Raw genomic sequence first — 19,802 nt, 5'->3', positions numbered from 1 at the left:
AAAAAAACTCTTAAACAGATGTATGGATAAAATTTGTTTTCCTATTAAGTTCAATAATTAACTTGACCATAAAGAGTAAACAGTAAAACATCTATCAGAAAGATTCTGATTTGTAAAAGTATCTTAAGATATGAAAAGGAAGAAATAAAAAGAAAATAGTGCAAGCTGGACATCACAAAAATATATACACAACACACATATCTACAAAAGCAGTGTTGATTGTATGCAAACAATTATAACAGCTAAAAAACAGGAAAATGAACCACAGAGTAAATGTGTTCAAGACTTGAAACAGTTGATGAACTTAAACATGTCATTTTCAATGGGGGTTGGGGGTGGAAAGTGGGGGTGGTGGTCATGGACCCCAGACTGATAGCTGGGAAACCGGCATAGGACTGTTCCAAATTCCCTGAACGTGGGTATCAGTTAGGAGACCTAGGCAATCTATGGGGCCTCTGGCAGTGGGTCAGTATTTATCCATAGTATATGAATGGACTTTGGGAGCCCATTCCACATAGAGGGATATTCTCTCAGTCTAGACACATTGGAGAGGATCTAGGCCCAGCTCCAAATGATATGACAGGCTTTGAAGATCCCCCATGGAAGGCCTCACCCTCTCTGGGCACAGAAAGGGGATGGGATAGGGGGTCAGTGAGGGGCAGGGGAGGAGAGGAAGGAGAGGGAACTATGATTGGCATGTAAAACAAGCTTGTTTCTAATTTAAAAATAAAGTAGAAGAAAAAATGGTAATTAAAACTTCAACATCACATACCAGCTAGGATCACAATTTTTGAAAGGTTGATTTCAATAAGATGCATTAAAGAATGTGGACCCGCTTAAATTCCCATGAATTGACAGCAGGAAGGTAAAATTTGTCAATTTGCATGGAAATTACTGATTGACTTTTAAAAGAGTTGGGTACTTCATGTGACCTAGATATTATGTTACTAACTATTCTCTTAAGAGAAATAAGAGCCTATCTTTGCAGCAACACCCAAGTTTTAGCAGTGATTTTAATGATAATAACCAAGCAATTAGAAAACATTGTTAGCACAATTTCACAAGCAAACTCTAAAACTAGATGATGCCCATTATCAATAATAAAAAGGAGTAAATTACATTTGCAAAATTGGGAATAACTCAAAAATATGTGAACCAGAAAAAATGAGAAGAAAAGGCTACAAAGTACATGACTGTATTCAAACAAGACTACAGAAAGCCCTGTTGGGTCTGCAGGGGCAGCAGATCAGGGACTGTGGGTGACTGGAGTGAGCAAAGAAGCGATGAAGATAACTAGGAGGGATTGAAAAGTTCTGTGGTGACTTTAAAACATATACTCGATGTGCATGTATATACATATACAAATACCTTAAGTTAAATCCTGGCACTCCGAGTGATAATGATCTGCAAAGAGACATAGATGATCTAACAAAACCAGGTGCCAGAATGGGAGACATTTCCAGTTGTTTGCTAAGGGAGTTGAAGAGACTTCCCCAAATAATAAAGAATATTGCATTGCTCTTGGTTGCCTCCCAGAAATTGACCGGCCAGGTTACTTTCCAGGAAATACCCTATTGTCAGAGCTATAACACTTTGGATATATGCAAACACATGTGCAAATGTGTACACATACACACACAAGAGGGAGGCTCACACAGGCATGAGCACAAACCTACAAAAAAACACAAACCTACACAGGCAAGCAAGAAGTAATAAATCTCTAGGAGCTAGGGAAAAGGGCCAGGGCAGAATTTAAGTATTTCCAAAGAGCAGCAGACCCAATAATACCAAAGCAGAACTGATTTTGAAATTCTGGCTACCCCAAATGTTGTGAGAATGAGTTTGTGCTGTTTTAAGACACCAAATTGATAATGTTACAGTGAGCACAGTATACTAAGATAAATTATGAGTATAATAAACTGCTAAACATGTAAATTTAAAAATATTTAAAAGAGCAACTATGAAGATTGCTACATAATTAATTCCTATCATTGGAATGCCAGTGCTCTCTACAAAAGATAGCTTTACAGAGAGAACGAGAGGCAAACTCAGTTCTTGTCTCAGATACCCTGACATGACTATAATCCAACCAGAAATGGTTTATTTAAGAAGAATAGATGGGAACTGTGGATTTTAGAAATATAATAATGCAAGAGAACATTTTAAAAACAATGATAAAATGGGACTATTAACTATAAAATACCTTACAATAAAAACTACGAGAGAGTAGTAAAACTGTAACAGTAGACACAAATAAAAATCTTCTGTCTAAGTCTGGTCAACATAAATTTGGGTATGATTATGGTAGAAAAGATGACTTGAAATTGGTTAGGCTGATAAAACTGGACTACACTTGGAAATTAATAAAGAATCTTTATCCCTAAATATTTTCAGGTACAGGTAAATTTAATGCATAGAATATTAAAACTTGGGTCATATTCTACAAGGTTATTTCAAGCACAGAGGTAAAGGGAGAATGATAAATTTGACTGTGTAACGTCTTAAACTATAAATCACTTTTTCATTAAAACCCAGAAGGAGGGAACTGAGTGCTTACATAAGCAGATGGTATCAGACATTGCAATACCGATGAGAAATTCCTGTACTGCTCAGAATGGAATCTGTTTTAAAATTATATTCTTATGCCCAAGTAAGCTTATTATTAAGAATTTATTATAATGGAATTATCATAAACACAACAATTTAAATGATGTGATATCCTGTGTTACACAGGTTATCAAAAGCACTGGAACATATAGGGGATTAGTAAGTGTATTGTAAATAAAAAATGCTTAATACTAAACATTATACATTTCGATAATGACTATAAAGCACGAAAATATAAAGCTCCATATTCCTCTAGTACAATGCAATATTTTATTTTGGTTTTTATGAGACAGGGTTTCTCTGTATTGTTTTGGAGGCTGTCGGTCCAGCCCAGCCTCGAACTCACAGAGATTCGCCTGCCTCTGCCTCCCGAGTGCTGGGATTAAAGGCATGCGCCACCACCGCCCGGCAGTACAATGTAATATTAAGTAGAATGCTGACTACAAGCTCTATACAGTAGGGTTTTCACTTTCTTCAAATAACTTTTTCTTACGTTTTTTAATTGCAAATTGATTAATTTCACACATGGACATGTATTTTGATCAAATCCACCCACAATTCCCTCCCCCTCTAACTCGTCAGTATTCCTCTAACACTCTTCCTCCCAACGTTGTGTGTTCTTTTTCTTTTTTTATTTGAAACAATTTATTTTTTACATACCAGCCCAGGTGCCCTTCCCTCCCTTTCTCCCAGCCCCTTACCTCCTCCACTTCCTACCCTCCATCCAGTTCTCATAGGTAGTAAGAACCTCCCTGGGGGTCAACAAAGTCTGAAATACCAACCTGAGGCAGGACCAAGTCCTCCCGCCTGTATCAAGGCTGAGCAAGGTCTTCCTTTTTAAAACCCTGTAAGTCCACTTACTGATTGTATGTGCCCATGTGCATGGGTACAGTAAATGACAACCTTCAGAACTTGATGGTAAGACTCTGTTGTTCAAGACCCCCATGTCTGAGTTATAGGAATTGGAGAAATCAAGACAGTGCCTACCTGGAAGCCTCATCCATACTGGCTAGCTTTCATAGTGCTGGAAGAGTCTATGCATACTAACATGAGAGAAATGTATTCAACGGTCTTCCACACATGTAAATCCTGTGAACTACAATGATTAAAAATATGCCAACTAAGTGACTGGGTTGACAGTAAGTTCTACAAATCAAAGTCAGACTCGGTACATATAACTGGGCAAAAAACCTATGTTATTTACATTATAGGCCCACAGAACCTAAAAGAATTATCTTGCTAGATCAGTGAGGTAATAACTGAACCTTAAGTTCTTACCTTTATACCCATATACATAAGTGCATCTCTTCTTACTCATCAGATAAATTTCTTTTGACAAATTAATACAGAGACCCAGAACTGGTCAATCAACACATAACATGAAAATGTGGGGTGTTCAGCTCAAAACTGAACATCTGTATCATACTCCCTTACAGTAAGGCTCAAGGATCATCATGGAAGGGCAGAAAGATTGTAAGAGCCAGAAGATGTCTGCTATGAAACATTATTAGCTGGACATCACAGGACAACTAAGCAGATGAACTCATGCAAGCCCCAAATAAGATTAATCCAACAAAAATTCCAGCCTGGGTTGGTGAGGAGTTCATGAATTCTCATTTCTACCTAAGGAGTCATTTGCAATCCATTGCTGTCAGGGATGAGATGGAGAGTTAGTGTTTTCCAGGTTGTAGGCATTCAGAACACAGAATATTTATGAGAAATACATCTTTTTTCCAAATAGATGTCCTAATTTATAAAAATAGTAATTTTATCTTCAAGAACACTTAAAGAAATGGATGGTCTTGTAGTATCATAAAAGGAACATACAGGCTTAAAAGATACATGGTTTGTATTGCTATATCATCCATTCTACAATATGCATTACTACATAATAACTATGGGTAGTAACTCCTGTGAAGAGCATGGCATCACAGGATAGCACACTATACGGACAAGGAGTGTTGATGTTCCTAAGGAAGTTCTGAGGAGTCATGACACTTGGGTATCACTGAACTGAAACATGAATCAGGACTTCTCTCTCAGCCACATCTGAATATTTTGAGAGGCAGTACTTAGTGTCCAGTGCAAAGGCTTTAACATATACATGAAACAGAATCAGAAACACTCAGGGCCAAATGGTATTGAGGTGTTTAGATCATCATGGGAATCGTTATGACTCAAAAGGAATAAGGAAAATAGTAATATTCCGAAATAATTGACTAGAACCAAGGAGCTTGGGTGCTACAGGATAACCACGCCCACACTCTTGATGCTCACAAAGGGAGGTCAGCATTTATGATGTATTTTAAATTAATTGAACCCACATGTCCATTTTGCTATGTACTTACTGTCCCAAGTTCATTTTGTTTTATTGTGCAGTCCTTAGGTAATATTAGACCTATTAAAATTACCCATTTACCTAATGTATGTTCATGTAAACTTGCTTCCTCGCAAAAAATTAAGACTTCATGATGGAAGGCAGTTTCTATAATCTGAGCATGCAGATCAATATATCAAGTATTACTAAACAAAATTTTGTGAATGAGTGAATAAATGAATGAATAATAAAAAGGTTTATATAAGTGTCATAATTCAAGTTATATTAAGCCTAATAAATTCCACACTATCAGTATATGTGTCATATCATAAGAAATACACCTCACTTTTAATACAAACAGAAACAAATATGTAAAGTATATAAGAATGGTTATTAAAGTTTATTTTGAATAAGGAAAAAAGATTAAACTAACATGAAGTGTAACCTTTCAAAGAATAAGGTAAACTACAAGTATTAAATGAATTTATGAAATTAAAAGCCTTTATTTGTACACATGTACATATGTGCAGACACAAGGCAGAGGTAAACTACATACATACATATACTAAAGGAGGGGGGATAGAAAGAAAATAGGATTTTTAATAAAACAGTTAGACTAAAGATTATTTTAATTGGTGTGGTTAGAATGTAATTTTTCTTTAACACACAATACAGGCATAAGAATAATTTTATTGAATGCTAAAACCAGTAAGAATATATCCAAATTCAGTCTCCCTTAAAGGCTATACTTTCATATGAAAAACAAAGCTATCAGGCTGAGAGTAACAGTTACTCTCCTCCAGAGCCCCTGACTCCTTCTGCTAGACAAGGAATCAATCAGGGTGGAACCTCTACTCTTGTCTCACCCAGGCAACTTCATCTCTGGGAGGCAGCAAGTGACTGACACAATGAGAGGCCAATGAGAAGTTCCCTGCTTTAGTGATACTCTGAACATGGCATCTAACCCTAGTTTAAAAGGAGAGCAAAGGTCAAGTGTTACATCTCAGGGTCTAAGCAAGAGCAAAGTCTAGAATATCATCAGGATAGGAGAGACTTTGGAGAGCTCCCATGGAGGGCCTCACCCTCCCTGGGGAGCAGAGGGGGGATGGGGCCAGGGGTTGGGGGAGTTGGTGTGGTGCCAGGGAGGAGGGGAGGGAGAGGGAGCTGGGATTGACCTGTGAAGCAATCTTGTTTCTAATTTAAATAAAAAAATCATCAGGAAAATCTGCTTTCACATTAGTAACACCAATCTAAATACTCTGAGTAGATGACCATTTAATGTTCTTATAAGGCACGTTTTTTATGTAATGTTGATGATAACGAAATTGGAAGAATATGTGATTGACTTTAAATTATGTCATTGGCCTTTCAGTGGTCTATACCTCAAAATTTGTGAAATTTGAATTCACCAAGAGTGAACTCCCTCACAATTAATTAAATAACTTAAAATGTGTTTATAAGAGTATCACCCACACAGAGCACAAAGAAATCAAATAGTCAGTAGCTTCCACCAGAAAGAACACACTGCTGCTGACAGCATAGTTCTGAAGTTCCATCAGTGGATAAAACGTGACGGAGGAAAATTTAAAAGGCAAAACCACTGTGACACACAAAGAAATGCAATGATATGTAAGTCAGAGCTGAGGGCAGTTCCTGTGTTGAGCACAAAGAGCACCATGGTACAGGAGTCACTGACGTCAGGGAGATAAATGAAGAGAGTAAAACCACTATCCTCGGTTGATTCAGACAACCTACATCAGCCTTCACTAGCAGAATCCTGAGCAAAAGAAAAAAAACCGGGATTAAAGCTTAGGAGAGAATCTGTAAAGAGAGATATCAAATGCCAATTTAAGTGTGATATGAGTAAGGTATTTTGGATAAGAAAGTATCTAGGACTGACTAAAAGGGAAGAACTGGATATTCGATGTGATTTATTAATTATTTTAATATTTTATTCAACCTATTAAAAAAGGCTCCTAATACAAAATCCTGAAAAATATGACAATTGAGAGCAAGTCATTTATAAAGAATAAAATCCCAGTGCTTGAAATTGAAGTGCATTCCATGTGCTACACATTGCAAAATACAGCATGGGATTACTTTTTGTATTAGATAATTTAGTGGGTGCATATGACATGCATATCCCTAAATTTTCCTGCTTTGCTTTCCCTCAGTATACTCAGGAAAACATGAAAGAATGGACCCTTTTCTTCCTACCATAGAATATGCATGCAAAGTGAAAAAAGTATAACTCATTTTGCTAATGAAAAATAAACAGCATACTTGAATTATTGCAACTTTGGGAAAATATAGAAATAAAGTGCTTCTTACAAACCGAGAATCAGCGTGAGATGCCATTCTCAGTGGCAGTTCTAAGACCATGATATAATCCTGGTACGTGAGCTAGCTTGTGGGATCCCACTCCCTATGGTGGGATGCCATCCATGGTCAGTCTTAACCCATGGGAGAGGGGCCTGGCTCTGCCATAACCTATTGTGCCAGACTATGTTGACTCCTCACAGAGCCCTTACCCAAAAGGAGGAGTGGACTGGGGGTGGGCTGGAGGGGAGGTGGATGAGTGGAGTGGTTGGAGGAAGAACTGTGGTAGGAATGTAAAACGAAATGAAAAAATTTTAAAAATGGGAAAAGACTGAGAATCACTTTGCTATATTTTATAGTTTGTGCGATCCTGTGTGTGTGGGGGGGAGTGTTGCAAAGGTTCACAGGCATAAGAAGTGTGACGCAGGGCAAATACTCAGGGAGTGCTCATCATCTCCAGGTGACATATAGCTGGGCCTCACACCTGCTGTTGGCTATCCATTCCCCCAGGACCTACCCAGCAAGTGCAGACAGATAACACAATGCAACTTGATAGTATCAGCGGCGATGGGAGTGAAAGTAAAAACAATCTAGAAATACACCTCAAACAATATGGAAATAAGAAAAGGAATGGACATGCATCATTGAGTATTGATTTATATTCTCTTAAACTTTGGGAATACAAAACATTTCCCTGCTTATTGTATTTTCTGCACTCACTTGAAACTTTCAAACAAATAGCTGAGAGCACACAGAGGATTTTATCAATGATTTCTCCCAGCCATTTTCATCTTTTGATTGTCTAATTTTTATGTAATTGTCTGAACATCTATCCAAAACAACAAAGCTGCTGTTGTTCAACTGGGGATGTCAGAAGGTGAGAGCTCCATTACAGACAATTTGTTTCAGCAGCTACTCAAATAGTAATAAAAATGAAGTTGGTTAAAGCAGCACTCTGTTCTCAAAGAATCTAACTCTAGTTAATTCCTATTATGATTATTATCTCATAAGTAGCCCTCCAGTTGACCAATGCCCTGATAAATATAGTCATTTTTGATCATATCTAGTAATAAAATCTAAAGCCATCATGGATTTTAAACTAGAGAAAAACTGATTAATAGAAAAAGAACAATGAAAAGCTATGTGATAATTTATTTTTACATATAACCAAAGTTACTTGGAACACCTTCACAACCAACTCACTGATAAAGTCACTGTTAAATCCATCAACTAGGATATTTTTAAAATATGTAAATGTAGAGGGAGAAAACTAATTACATGAACTAAAACCTAAAATAAATTTGTCAAAAACGATGATGAGTAATCCCCAGGGTTAAAATACCAGAAGGCATAAAGTTAATTCTTGCCTCTCAGTTTTTAAAGGAAGTAAACAAGTAAGATCTGGCTTATTAATTATGCATCAAAATTTATGTATTTCAACCTCAGCTTCTCACAGTGAATCAGTATTTCAGCAAATAATATACCAAACCAATAAAAGTCTCTAGCAGTGAGTGATTCACTGATTAGCAATTTAGTGGCTGTCTCAAAAATACAATTTAGCCATGAGGAAAAGACTAACTACTGATTATGTAATAATATGGTTCTAAGACCACAGCAGAGTGAAAAATCCATTCTAATTGCCAAGACCAACTGAAGACTCACTGAGGCACTTAGGAGAAAAGGGCCAAGGGCACTCCAGTCACACACTGGCATATGGCAAGGCATGGAATGGCAGAAAAGAACGTACACTCAGAGAATATCAAGGTGCCTATTATGGCTGGGGTAACCGGACACTTAGTAGTAATTTTTAGTTTCAGCTACAGCTCAAAGCTGAGAATACTATGTTCCAGTGACTAGAAGTGGGGTAGCAGGGCATCGTATGGTAACTGTCCAGGAAGTCTTTGTTCCATCATTCACAAATATAGGTACATATATTCTAAGACATGAGCTTATACAATGAGAAATAGAAAGAAAACTCAATTTGTTTTTATCCCAAAGTAGTACAATGGGAGTGATAATTCATTAGGAGTAGGGAAAGGAGAGAGAAAAGACAGGAGGAGGAGAGCAAAGAGGAGAAAGGGGAGAGAGAAAGAAGAGAGTGGGAGGGAAGGAGATGGGTAGCAAATAAAGAAGTTGTACAAGCATCAGTCTGGGCTACTGCCTTAGAAATGAATAGACTTCCTCTAATTTGGTGGAGCAAAGAATTGTTTACAAGCAATGCTACAAGCTTCTAGCAGAGGAATGGGACAGCTTGAGCTCAAGAGTTTGAGACTGGTTTGGGCAGTGGAGGGAGAGGGTACTGGGACTGACATGTAAAACAAGCTATTTCAAATTAAAATAAAAAATAAAAAAAGACACCTAACCCTCATCCTAAGACTATAGATTATACTCTGATCAAACTCAGTAAGCCACAAACAAACAAACAAAGACATAGATGTAGGAGACAGCTGTAGGGAGGAAGGAAGTGACAGGAGTAGAAGGAAGATAAGTGAGACAAAGGTGAAAACAATAATAACACTTTACACACATTTATGACACTGGAAAAGAGCAATTTAACAAAAGTTATCAAAAAACTAGTATTGACGGGTTTTCTCTCTTCTAAACTTACTGCCAGGACTGCCAATGAACAAGAACTCCAGAATAAAAGTCAGAGGAAGACAGAAACAAGAAATACAACAAAGAAGGGAAGAGTAGACCAAATCAAGGGTGACGAGGCTGAAGAAACAACAGCAGGATTTATGTAGATTTCCAGCCCACCTATACCACACACAAGTTCATTTTTACTTCCAATAGAGAAAGACAGCAGGACTAGCAAATAAACAAGAAAAAGGGAAATGAGATAAAAGTCATGAATTGTATACTATGAAAACAGAAAAGATTAATTATCAGAATGTAACTGTAGGTACAATGACAAGAAAGAATAAAGTCACTGTGGCTTAAATCCTTGGGTAGTCCATTTCTGTAACTGATTCATTATGATGCAAAATGATAATAAGCAAGTGGACTGACTTAGTACTCAGCCAGAACCTCAATGTGGTTATATGGAGCTGGGAGTCCACTTTACAAACACAGAGAATTCAGAGTTGCTTTATAACAAATGCACAATAACCATATAGGGATGATTTATTACATAGAATAACAATAATCTAGGAATAAGCACAAAGTCATGTTGAAGGGTCACCTATACAAACAGAGATGACAGGAAGAAGGGCCAGGAGACATCTTATTGTAGAAGAACTGGCAGTGACGACAAGGTGTGAGTTGGCTACACGAAGGACTGTAGTTCAGTGATTAGGAAGATCAAAGACGGACAAAGGTCTAAAACAGTACACACACACACAATGTTCTTGTGTTTTTTCAAAACACTATTAAGACTTCGACATTGGTCACACACAGTCAGGAAGCAAACAATGAGGGTCACATCATGTGCTGTCACAGACACTTGGATTTCATCTCCCACACAATGGGATGGGGAGACTGAAGGTTTTACAGCATCACAGTTTTCAAACACCGCACATGTAGCAGATGCTAAGCACTCTTTCAAGTATGTTTATTATTTTCCCCACAACAACCCTGTGAGGTAGGTGTAATGATACTCAATTAACAGTCAAAACAAAACAAAACAAAAACCTTAAACTTGTTAAGCAATTTACACTTGATTAAGTTGCTACATATGACAGTTGGGATTCCAGATTGCACTACAAAAATACATTATGAAGCTGACACACACACAAATACATACATCTACACACAATTATCAACAAGACACATGGCGAGTTTTATCCTTAAATCAACAAAGCAATAAATGTTTGCTAATTCAGTATTATAATCAGGTTTTTGGCATAAGTGGCTTTTTATGAAAACATATCAAAAATTCAAATTAATGATATATACAATGAAAATAATGCTAGATTCACAAAAATATGCAGAAATTTCAAAGACTGGGGTAGCCAAGTATAATTTTATCTCCTTTGATTCACTTAAAACTATATAGAATCAATCAATTAACAACAAAAACCTTAGCATTTATTTCTAAGACAGCTAAATTATAATTGCATAAATTATCCTATTGAAAATAAATTATCTTTTGGATGACAAAAATTGGACATTACACATTAAAGCTTCCCTAATTGAAATGATTAATACTGGCTATCTTAGCATGAACTATAAAAAGAACTGTCTACACAGTAATACACAGCAAAGTCATCCCTCTGTGACTCTGTTAAAAAAAAAACCTGAAAGGCTTCACCTCCTGATTAAATACAATGATTAGTTTTTAGAAAATATCTGGTTTTAAAACTTATCATATATCTAATTTTTTACACCTGTTTAGGACAAATGTAAAAAAATTACTAACTGAAAAGATACTCTTTGAAACTGTTGATAACATTTAAAAATTCAAATTATGGATTAAAATCATTTAAAACATATTATTTTAAAATAATTTAAGGTACCTAAAAATCTACCTAGCAAAGTTTTCTATCTTGGGCCTTCTATTTTCTCATCAGTATCACTTTGGTCCTAATATTACTTAATATTACTTTTCTAAGTTCTCCATGATAGTTAGATGTTGACAGAATATTACTGACATTTGTCTAAGTATCTGTCATTTAAGTAGCTAAAATTTTATATTTATGCATTTGCTCCAGTTTTTCTTATTACAAAAAGAAAAATATAATGCAGAGTATAGATTTGCATATTCATTAAGGTTTAATTATTCTTATCCCAATATTTATTTCTGTCTCAAACAATGAAGTGACTGTTGATTTAATAACAATCCCAACTGCAGTTGTAGCCATTCAGAGACAATTAGAAGAGCTCGTTCTCCTTTAGAAGAGCCATGTACAGTTGGCATTTATCCTATGGTATGACGATAATGTCTAAATAACTGAACAAATGCTCCAGACTCATCTGAAAAACACAGCTATAATTTCACAAGCAGGGCATCTCCATTAAATGTAAGGAATACAGACCTAAACTCAATGTATCTCTACCTAAAGCCTTTGTTGAAATTGCACAAATTAGAACTACACTTTAATATCAGATTCACATGGCCAAAAACTGAATACAGTCAGTTGCCAAGCCTAAATACCACACACTAAGTGAAAAACTTAGGTGGCCTGTATAATTCTGAACACACTCAGTCACTTGTAACAAATGCAGATGTCAACCTTTAAAAAAGAAAACCAAATCAAAATAATCTACGAAACATGGCTATTCCTTCTAGTGCTAATGAAAAGAAACACAGAGCAACAGTTAGGGTTTACCTGTATGTAGAACATGCAGGAATAATGGTGATTTTAATATTTTATAAACTGGTATTGCCTTCTTGCTAGAGAGATGAATTTTAACACATCTACACTATACTTTAAAATTTAGTTGGCCTTTTATTCAATCTTAAGTCTAAACAAATAATGAGTTAAAATTGAAATGCATTTTGGCAATATTGAAATACAATTTTTCTCTGGATATGACTAAAGTGTGTTTTTTTCTAATTCATTTGATTTAAAAAGTTGAGAATTGTATTATACGTACTTTAAAAAACTGCATTCCCTAACACTGTTTTTCTACTACAAAATCAGAAATAGTAGAAAGACTCTTGAAGGAAAACCATTGTCTTCCTTTGACAAAACACCCACAACACTCAGTTGTTGGTGATCACAATTATTCTAACTAGAGGAGACTCATACCAAAATACAAAATAAAATACCAATTTGAATACATGAAATTCTACCTATGTTCAAAAAAATATTCGCAGGGTCTCTAGAAAAACCTCTTCTTCTATCTACTTCATTATACAAGTAAACAAAGAAGCTGTTTTGAAATTAACCTTATTCGTTTGAGGAAGTCTATAAACACAGATGTGGGCACAAGTATCTTCAATCTACAGTACATAAAGGATATGTATTTAAACCAAGTGACAATATGTGATTTGTGATTGTCTTTATAAAGATAGAGGGGCTCTAATTTTTTTTTACATAGAAATGCTTAAAGGCTCTTCAAAAATAATTAATGAAAATAAACAAAAAGCAAATCACACTACAGAATTAAAAACCAAAATAAGCAAACAAAATTCCTAAAATAGTAAAATTAGTAAATGAAAACATCTATATAGATAGTAGAACAACATAAACAAAACTTGTTTTTTAAAAGACAGAGTTTCACTATATAGCTCTGGATGTCCTGAAACTCACTATGTAGATCAGGCTGGCCTCAAACTCACAGAGATCCACCTACCTCTCTCTGCTCTAGGTGGGATTAAAGGTATGCACTACCACTGCTGGGCTGAGTCGTTGGTAATTTTTTGAAGACTCTTGTCAAATAAAACTTTTAAATAAATTTTTATAATAAAAAGAATGCATTTTCCAAACTAATAATACTAAAGAAAGTACTATTTTAAAATTGGTTATATCAACAAAAATCATTAAATAAATGGGAGACAGAGACCAAACTATATTGTGTTTTAATATTTAACTGCTTCCTTTCTCCCATACCAGAATCCAAAACATTATTTTAAGTTCAAACTTGGTCTTTCTACATTTAAGAACCCAACTAAGTTTATTACCCACTGGTGGTGTTTCAAAACCCTCACCAGAGGCAGCATCAGTGCTAACCCGCAGGCCTCTGCTGTCAAGGCTGAGGAAGATCTTCTGCTGTAATGCTGATGGCCAACCTTAACAACACAGCTGACGGCCAACCTTAAAAGCATAGCTCCCTTGCCTTCTGAGAGCTCTGGACACTTAAAAACTTAAACACGACTGATTCGTTCAGATTTTAGATTATGAAGAATTTACCAAGAAATATTTTAGGTTCTCTTGGTTTTGGTAAAAGTTTAATTTCCACAGAGTGGTACATCCATCTATGTGGTATCCAACTGGGTAGCCATCCTATGTCACATTTAGAGTCGGGGAGAGAAGCAGTAAGTTTACCTGACCTCCACAGATTTTTTTCAAGGACGTTCCCGAGCTATCTGTTACTCTTTCTTACTGAGTTTTCCGGTCTATGGCGGGTACACAAGAAACTTACAGTCTATGTAGTACTCCTAGTCAGTGTCACTCTGCAGATGGCACAGTGGAGAAATACCTTCCGTACAGGCCCATGTACAATCTCTTCTGCAGCTCTCAGCACCTAGGGGAAAGTGCGCTGTTAAACAGTTGCTGCGTTCCACCTCAGTAGTGGCTGCAATTCGGTGGTGGGTGAAGTGATTCCTGTACATACATACAGGGGTGAAGAGTACTATAGAAAATGAACATATTTAAGAACAAAAGCGACTGTGTGGAAACTACCACAGCAAAACAGAATACATCACTCAGTCACAAGAGACCTACACAGATGACTGCCATTCATTGAAAGGCTGGATGTTAAGAATGACTGCAAGGAGCAGGATACAGCTGTTTGATTCACAACACAATTATAAACCAGATATAAAACATGGTGACAAATAAACCCAAGCAGATATCCATTTCTGACATTATCTGAAAAGAAATCCATCTAAAAGAAGTAAATATATACAAGATCATCCTTTACTGGTCAAATAGTTCACTGGGTTTTGATGTTTTAAGAAGACAAATCAAGGGTGGCAGGCGATCCAAAACAGGTTGGGAGACCAAACTTGAAGCCAAGCCACACAAATATATCAAAAGAGAAATACAAAAAAAAAAAAGAGGTAATTACAAAATTCTAAATGATTTTCTTTTTAAATTTTTAATGTAATGACTAGTTATCATCATCTGGTGGCAATCTATATTTCAAATTATTGAGTTTGTAAATGATCTCATACACAGGGTAACTGTTCTCCTCCAAAGTTAAGCCGGGTTACAATCTAGAAACATTCATCATCCTCAGACCATGTAAACTTTGAGTTAATTAAAATTTATTACTGCACTTTGGATTTACTACACTAATACTCTTACATACCATTCACATTTGATTGAATCTGAGAGAAAAGAAAACTAGTCTCTCAAAAACTCCACTTCTCCAGGTTGAAGGAGCATTCTCATTTCTCATCTCTACTACAAATTTTAAGTTCATACTTTCCTATACAGGTCCTATTATTTTCTTTAATTATTTTGCTTAATATTTAAAAATGTTTATTTGGAATCATGGTATACCTTATTATTTATTTTATGTTATATAAATTATAATATTTATTTCAAAGATACGACTAAAAGTGGCAATTAGTAGTAATTAATTGCAGGCCTAAACAAATATGTAGTGGGAGATAGTAATAATGTATTGAACTTGTAATAATACATTGTATTTCATTCTCTTCTCTGATAGAGTCACTTATTTGAATGTCTTAAAACTAACTATTTAACATAGCAGCTATGCCTCAGCCTATGTCAATGTGGATTCTTAAGATATACAGAAAAAGATTAAACTAAGAATTGATCAATATATAAAAATTCGTGTGACATTATTTAAATATAATTTAATAGTCCTTCTGAAATTGAGGTAGTTTGTGTCAAAGTACAACAAAACTGATATAAAATCCATTCTCAAAGTCAAATATTTATAATCTGCTAATAAGACTCCATTTACTCTGGCATGTATACATGTACTCATTGTAATCAGAAATAGCTACTACCAGTATCCATTCAGTTCTGTCTTTCTATAGCTAAAACACAGTATGAATAAGCATCATTTCATTTTAGTAGCAGCATGTGGTGAAGCAGAAACAATAGAATTTGTTGGTCTCTTCATTTACAAAACAAGGACCAGGCATTCCTAGTTTTCATATATAAGGCATACAGAATCCAGAAAGTCCGTGGAAGACATATAAGTCCCTAAATTCTTCCATGGGAAATGAACCACAAAGCTTTTGAAAGGTTCTCAACATTTTCTCCAATGTCCCTCATGAATTTCAAGGAATTACTAATGAGTGATTTAAGAAACTCAATGGAATAAGCACAAGTAATCTTTGTAAATTAAATGGGTAAGTCTAAGTAGCTGATGTTTCTCAAATGAAATGAATGTCCATTTATAGTGATGTTTTACAACAACAGCGCAAACCCTGCATGAGGTGTGCATTTTCACACATGGCTTTCTCTATACTGGCAGTGATGAGTAACTTTCAAAGAGCTAGCTCTGGTTAGCAGAGGTTCTTTACAGTGCCCCATATTCACTTACTGCTGCATAATTTTACTTTCGGTCACAAGGCATACACTTCAACAATTATTTGAAATTACAAAACCGTCAAAGGTAAGTTGAGGCTACTGACTCCATTAGTCTGATTCCTCGGTGCTATATGATACTGGTTTGTATCTTACACTACACTCACTTTCCATAATGCCGGCTCTGGAAAAATTGGCTGCAATAGTTTATATAAAATAATTTATTTCACTTCCTTTATCACTACTTCCTTTTCATAATACATGAGTATTAAAAGCCATTACATTTGTAGAAATGCAGCAAGAGCTTACATTTTGGCAAAGGCAATGCTATTAATGCTCTGGTTTTAAAAAATGATTTCCCCAAATCGTAAGAAATGCAGTTTTCTGAAGATAAAATATAGCACAAACTCAAGAGTACACATGCTTTTAAAGAAAGAGCCGTTCAGCTGCTACAAGCAGGTACATTTTGTGCTGAAAATAAACTCAAAATGCTCCATAATATCTTAGAAGACTGGGTGTGGTACTTCTTAACGTGAGACATGCTCTAAGACAAAAAACTGAGAAGACTCTCACCACGTGTTAGGATACTCATTGAGCAACACGCTTGTTATTGGAGATGACAGCGTAAAGAAAATGCAAAGAAACCTTTCTACAGACTTCTTATAATAAGGGTTAGATGCTATGTTGAAATATGTGCACAACAGGAGAAAGAGAGGAAGAGAGGTTTTTTTTTTTTTTTTACAATCTTGGTAACTTTCATTTAAATTTTAAAAAATCCACCAGGAGAAATAGTTTTACATGAAGGCACAGATGACAGGGGCAGAATTCAGAATCTGCACCAGAAAGGATAAGTGGAGAACACACATGCAGGAACCTGTAAGGACAAGGATATGACAGGCCCAGGTATGTTATGAAGTTACAGAATATTTTCCTCTAAGAAGGGCATGTAAGTAAGCAGTCTGTGAAATGCACTCTAACAATATCTTGGAAAAAGAAATTATAGATATGGATAATGCAACTGAAGAAGTGATTATAAGAGCATCAATTTTTAGAGTACTAAAAGGGCTTTCAAAATAAAACTTATAGGGTTTAAAATCTAGAACAATGGTAGAGGCTTGACTAGCATGGTTACAGACATGGGTTCAAAGCCAGCAAAGTACTTTAAAACAAACAAACAGTCAACAATATACTATGTAACATCTCTGGATGAGTAAGTCAAAGATATTTTCTGAAGATTGAGTCTAAAAGAAATGATCCATTCACAACACAACAGTTTCTTCTGTTCCAGGTACCATAGGAAAGACTGGGTAAAGCAGTCAAGCAAAGAGTCAGCTGTCTCTAAAGGTATATGCTAAAAGAAGAGACATCAAACCATTAAATACAAAATGCAGTCAATGCTTGGAAATTGTGTATAAACTCAAACAAAGTGGCAGAATTCACTTCACTGAACCAAGCAAGAATGGAACTCCCAATCATATTAACAAAATGTTGTGATGGGATAAGGTGGAACTTTCTTACCAGAGCCTTCCCTCACTTACACAAGTGGCCATTCCTCAGCTCCTTTTATTGCAGAATGACTCTCTATATATCAGTCATTAGTCATGAGAAAATTACTCCTCCGATCCAACTGACACCATGTGAAAATAATAGAGTTCTAAAAAGCCAAGGGAAGGCTGCTGTATTTAGACTTCTGCTTGCTAGATGATCTCAAACATTTTTCTTCCCTCTGCATCCATCCAGCAAGATGAAAAAGAGACCTGCAACTTGAAGACAAGCTGGAATGAACTGGAGTCACTATTCTCAAAATGCCTTGCCTATCAAAGTAGCTTGATTTCATTCTAAAGGAACAGCATGACCCAGAGGATATATACAATGCAGAATCAAACAGAAAGGATAGAGAATAACCCAAAACTGAATGGTATAACAACCCAAGCAAACTGATCCCACAAAATTTTACAAATATTTTTATTAATGAGCTAGCAATTGTTTCTCAAGCTCCAAGAAATCAGGGAACTAGTTAAGTGCAAACAAGGTACGGCATCAGAGAGAGAAGAAAAGTAACAACCAAGATCTCAATTAAGTATTTTCCCTTACACCTCAGTTTCTCGGGTGCCAGTCCAGGGGCAGAAATGGCAATGCGTTAGCTCATTCTCTACTTGCAGAAGCAAGCACTGCGAAGGCCTGCATGTTGACCTCTTCTGTTGCCTCACCCCTAGACAGTCCACATCTACACAGCATTAAGAACAGGGGAGAGGATGTTATAAACTGACTAGCAGGTTATTCAAAATACACAGACCTTCTGAAGTGCCAAGGGTAAAGAACTAATAAACCCTGGTGCGCTTAATCATAACCAAAGCTTATGCTGAAGCAAAAACAAAGGAAAACATGCCAACTTTGTACTCCTCCTGTTATGCCTCACCCTAGCCATTACTGTTTATGAAAATATCATCAAGAAGGAGATAGTAAGTGACTGTCACTAGTCATTTTCTTGGAATATCCCTGGGTACTAGGCCAAATATCAGCATTTCCTTAATATTTATTCTGAGTAATATCCAGCAATTGTCCTAAATGTGGGGTATATAAGAAAATTCTTCAAGCTTTTCTTCATATACAAACCAGAGAACTATGGACCAGTGAGAGGGCTCAGCAGGTTAAGGAACTTAAGGTGAGATGGCCTGAGTTAGAGGTCCAAGAAAGAAGCAACTACTACAGCATGTTCTCTGACAGCCACATGTTTGCAATGACTGGCACATGCCCCTGCACAGTATATGAATGGAATTTTAAGAATTTTGTAATTTATTATAATTAGAAAAATAACTGAAAATCTGTAAGACCTTTAACCAGGAATAGTAAGTGATTGAAATCATATATTTGCAAACATTGTAGATTTGTAGAGAGTATTCGGTTTTACAGCTCCTGAAAAGGGAAGGCTGAATATGCAAATCAATGGCAGAGCATTTGCCTAGCATGGTCACTGCCCTGAGCTCCATCCTTAGCTCTATGAACAAAACAGGAAACCTAAGAAGTAAGACTTGAAGACATCAACCCAGGAGACCGTAGATAAAACATGCTCTAGAATAAGAAATGGAAAGTGAGCCTAAATGTGAGGGAAAAGAATGAGGTTGAAAGACTGATGCCCTCTCACTTGAAGATGTCCATACAGTTACAAGAATCAAGCCAGTGTGGTACTGCTGGAAAAAGAGGTAAACTGATCAATAATAGCAACAACAAAAAAAGAAAGAAGTGACCAAACATAAACCAATATAAACAGTCAATTACTTTTTGAAAAACAAGAAAGGAATTGCAGTGAAGGAATGTGTCTTTTGACAAGTCAATCCAGATATAGACCATAAATTTTCACAAAACATTAATTCAAATGAATCAAAGACTAAGTTCCTCACTGTTACTTATAAAACCACACAAGAAAACAAAGAAGAAAATTTAGA

General features: G+C 36.0%; 1 protein-coding gene across 6 annotated transcripts in view; it reads right to left on the bottom strand.

The window, feature by feature from the left end:
• Positions 1–19,802, bottom strand: part of Nova1 (NOVA alternative splicing regulator 1) — a 117,024-nt gene that overhangs the window by 51,357 nt on the left and 45,865 nt on the right. Inside the window, exon 2 of one of the 6 annotated variants that reach the window (XM_040743144.1) lies at positions 14,270–14,371. The exons of the other annotated variants lie outside the window; for them this stretch is intronic. The gene's annotated coding sequence lies outside the window, so the exon portion shown is untranslated. The remainder of the gene's footprint in view (positions 1–14,269; positions 14,372–19,802) is intronic. 6 annotated transcript variants of the gene reach the window in all.

Source organism: Mesocricetus auratus, unplaced genomic scaffold (genome assembly GCF_017639785.1).
Source record: "Mesocricetus auratus isolate SY011 unplaced genomic scaffold, BCM_Maur_2.0 Super-Scaffold_15014, whole genome shotgun sequence".
Lineage (NCBI taxonomy): Eukaryota > Metazoa > Chordata > Mammalia > Rodentia > Cricetidae > Mesocricetus > Mesocricetus auratus.
Note: the sequence above shows the minus strand (reverse complement) of the source record. Positions and strands in the feature narration are given on the sequence as shown.